Source organism: Dermacentor andersoni, chromosome 2 (assembly GCF_023375885.2).
Source record: "Dermacentor andersoni chromosome 2, qqDerAnde1_hic_scaffold, whole genome shotgun sequence".
NCBI lineage: Eukaryota > Metazoa > Arthropoda > Arachnida > Ixodida > Ixodidae > Dermacentor > Dermacentor andersoni.
The window spans coordinates 129,423,873-129,428,409 of NC_092815.1; positions in this window are offsets into that span (position 1 = coordinate 129,423,873).

The following is a 4,537-nucleotide window of genomic DNA, read 5'->3' on the forward strand; positions in this document are numbered from 1 at the left end:
TTCATATACTGTTGGACTGTATAGTTTTTATTAATCAGGTGTTCTACTGAGTGCATATTTTGTGTCACTATTCTCCCTTTTTAAGCAAACTTGTTTCCTTCGCCAAGTGACAAAGAGTAGTGGGTGCCGCCATAAAGGCGCCAACCTCTCCTAATATTCATTTCAATAAAAAAAAAGTGATCTGCAACTGTCAGCTCGATATGGGTAACATATACTAAGTTTATACTGCTTGGAAAACGACATTCTTGCCTTTCTATTGACAGAATTCTCGCAAATCATGGCCAGAACGTTGTACCCAATGTTTTCTAGTAGTAAAATAACTTCAACAGAGCATGGAGCTCATCGCCAGTAAGGCTATTTACTGGCAGAATCTGCGCAACTTCTCGAAATGAGCTTAGCGTACTTTGTACTATGAACACACGAGCTGATGTCGCTGCTTCACTACAGTCAGCAGCAGTACCACATATGTTCCCACCTTTATAATCCAAGCTAGGCTTGATGTTCATGTCATCGAGGATTAGAGTTACACAATGCTCATGAGCACCTAGTTGCTTGAATTTTGGTGCAACAGAACCGAGAAAGTTCCTTTCTGAGCGCTTATATTCCAGGGGAATTTTTCAAGAAGCGCACACACTTAATGTATTAGATGAGGCAAGGTGAGCGCGCTGGTGCCCCACAGAAAGTTATTAGGCGTGCACTGATATTATGAGCAAGATACCTGCAAGAACCATGACAGGTGCGCTTTACTGAACGCGCTGTTTCCCAAGGAGTAGTAACTGCTCTTTCAAGAAGCCTACTCTGTTTCCCCTTTTTTTTTTTTTTTTGCTCTTCAAGACAGTTTTCTAACTTTTGGACAAGAGGACGAAATGCCATCGACAAGAGAACAGGCTTTGTGGTTTATCAGACAGCATGCAAAGTTTTTCTAAAGCAACGAGTGAGGAATTCATATCACGGATAATGTTTGGGAAAATGTCGCCTAACCTACCCTGTTATTCTGGGCTCCATAATAGCAGGCACTGAGAAAAAGGGCATAAAAATTGTCGGAGATGGTTTCAGAAATGGCGTGCCCTGCACGTCTTCTTTTGAATGTCAGTCTACACTTCGAGAAGCGACGATGTTCACGGAGCATTGAGAACCGTGCCTTCTCCTGATGCGCTTCGTAGGTTGCCATATATTCCTCGAACACCCCAGCAAGTTGTGAGGAACCTTGCTTGCTTCTTTTCGCATCAGGACCTTCGCGTCGGCTTTGATCTGACTTCGACATGTATGACGGGCACCCAGAGGATAACGTTGTTAAAGCATCGCTTCGCAAGTGGGGCACCGGCCAACTGCACTTCCATAATTCTTCCTGTCCGCGGATCAATGTATTTTTTGCTCCAAACACGAAGCGGCAAAATGAATAACACATGCCTGCGCAAAAGCAGAACGTGCGATGTAGCGAGCAGCAAGTTACTACGATTATCAATTATTATCGTTCGTATGGGTATGTCGCAGTGCTATGCTCTGAAATGCGGCGCTTGCCTTTTCGGGTGGTATGTTTGAAAGCCTTCTTCAGGCTGTTCGTCATCATTTATTTTCTGCGCTCTTTTCAGTAAGGTCTCGTAGGGATACTGCTCTTATCAGCTCACTGCCCAAAATAATATACAGTCACCGTCAAAGTGCACTGCCCCTTGTGAGGCCATAAGGCTCCTCGAACCGTTTAAATAGTAGCTCAAGCTTTCAACGTCCGTCTCGCCGAACCCACGCGTTAAACAATTCCGCTTTGCCTCATGGAATTAAAATTGGGAACGGGCTTCTTGATTCTATTGTTAACATACGTGACCCAGTGGCCTATTCTAAAGATTATAAAGACCCCATTCCGTCCCTTTTCAAAATTTTTTTTCTCACGCTTTTATTTTTGTCACGCTCTCCTTTCCGTCTTTACTTCCCCTTTCCCTTCCCCTAGTGCAGGGTAGCAAACCGGAGGCTTGAACTCTAGTTAACCTCCCTGCCTTTCTCTGATTTACATCTCTCTCTCTCTCTCTCTCTATCTCTCTCTCTCTCTCTCTACGTGACCCAGTAACTTTCAGAAATGAACTAACTTTATTATTTTCCTAAAAGGGTTCTCGTACATTAAGTGCTATATTAAGTGAATTAATCCTATTTTGTGCTGGAACTATTTTTCATTGTATAAACTTAGTTTTCTACTTGTATTTTATTATTGTATAAAGTATATTTCTTACTTGCTTTTCTTTTGTATAAACGTATGCTTACGCTTACACGTTTACGTTCTCGCGTGTTTTGGTGGATTGTTTACTCGCCGTCTTTAATATGCAGGAAAATTTTTTTCTATTCAAAACTAATAAACTTTACTATGCCTTGCGCTATTTACCTGTGCTTGTTTATTGCTGTAACACGCCCCACCCCCTCCTAACGCAGTGTTCCAGACCCTGGAACCTGTGAGGTATATGTATAAATAAAAATAAAGTATTAGCATACTCTTTGATTGCATTGAAGTAGAAGCTTCGGGTTGCGTAGATGAGCGCAAGACATCGGTGGCGAGTCTTCATCCGACGGCGTACGGCGTCGGATGAAGCATCGGATGCATTCCTATGCACGTGACTCTGATTCAAGCAAAATTATTAATGGTCAAGCATTATTGCCCCTTTACGGGAAAATCTGGCGTTGGTCGTCGGATTTGTCGTTGGTCGACCGAGCGATATAGCCGCAAATGGTCGACGATGGAAAAACTAAGAGATCACGTCAAACAATACTCGGTTTGGCGTCAATTTTCTCAGTGAGAATCCGGTAATCAAAGTAAATAATTAGCTTTGGAAATAAAATTTTGGACATTTCGGTCTGCATGGTTATCGAACCGGGGTCCTCGCGGTGCGTGACGAGCACGCTTCCCACACGCCACGGTGGCTCTACGGTCCTGGCTGACTAAAGGTGTGGCCTAGTGCGTGCGTCATTGGGAACGTGACAGTCCAACCAATGAGGAGGAGGTGGCGCCACGCCTTGAGTGTATAAAATGAGTGTATAAAATCAAAACATTTCACCAACTGAACTATAATGCTTTCACATTCCCACACGTAGGCAGTCCTAAGTGTCTCTGCCGATATTTTTTTTTTTCGTAAACAACCATGGCGATGATTACTCTAAACACCGAAGCAAAAAGGAACAACATGACTGGCGAAAATTTGCCCTAATGAAGTGCAAGAGAGCTTTACTTTGGTGTCCGATGTCGGTACATCTTTCCTTGGATTGGCTCGGATCCATTGGTTTCCTGTGCTCTCATCTTTCGGGAATGCACACACTTGCACTTTTTTCCCGGTCAGACAATTGCCACTACAGCCTGGCATGAAACACTTGTTAGGCATGCCCACCTTCAATTTTTCACGTCAGGCAGAGTTCATCTGCCCTCGGAGAAACAATGCTCGACGATTGCCAAAACACGCACACGCACACGCGAAGCGTGATCGTATTACTGTTCGCCGTCAGGCGGCGTCCAGCAATGATCGGCCGGCCGGAAGTGACGGGAAAATTTTGGGCGCAGACCTTAAAGATGGTTCTAGGAGTTGTTACTTGAGCCATGTCTCACGATGATGTATAGTTTCAGTGAAAAAGAAGTCTGCGGGAAACCTCGAGAAAAGATCGATCGAAAAACCTGGACAAAAATTGCTGTGGCTTAGCTAAGGTTAAGCCCAGGATGCGAAGCATACTAGAGTAGAAGTACTCCCAGATACACTCGCAACTTCATCCTTTACCTCGGACTCTGTGGAGGAATGCTGCTGTTTAGCCGAGTACTGTGCACGTCGCTTGGCAAGCCGAACTTCTCGTTCTTCGGCCGTTTCCGTGGCTCTTTGTAACTTGCACTTTGCGGTCTGACGAGCGGCCCTTTCCTTTCCCGCCATCGCGCTATACAACTGGCCTCGACGAGAGCGCGCCGCTCTTTTATACAGCTGTTATGACGCCAGTGCCCTAGCGGGAGGAACGGGAGTTAGGCCGCAGCACCGGCTGTGCGACCGCAGGCGAGCGCAAGAGTTGAGCCCGGCTTGCAGCTGTTGTGACGTCAGTGCCCTAGCGGGAGGAGTGGGAGTTAGGCCGCAGTACCATCTGTGCGACCGCAGGCGAGCGCACGAGCTGAGACCCGGCTATGTAGCTATGCGGCCGCAAGCAAGCGCACGAGTTGAGCCTCCGCTTTTGCAGCTGTTATGACGTCATATGGTAGCTACGCGGCCGCGCGCGGCGCAGCAAGGAAGAGCGTGGTTGTGCGGCTAGTATGCTTCGCATAAAAATTTCGCGCGTATACGCGTGCTTGGTCACAAATGACGTAAGTGCTTACGCGTGGTCATAAGGTAGAACACTTGCCTTTGTCCACCACCATGGTCGATCGAGCGTAGCATCGGCGGTGCGTCCACCGAGGTATATGTAAACTGGTAGCGAAGCTTCCATAGAAACCCACATGTCAAGAAAATTGCGGCTCGTTGCAGCCGTCGCCATCTACGTATCGTGGGGAGAATTAACAGCAAGCAAAAAATAAAAAATAAAGAAGTGA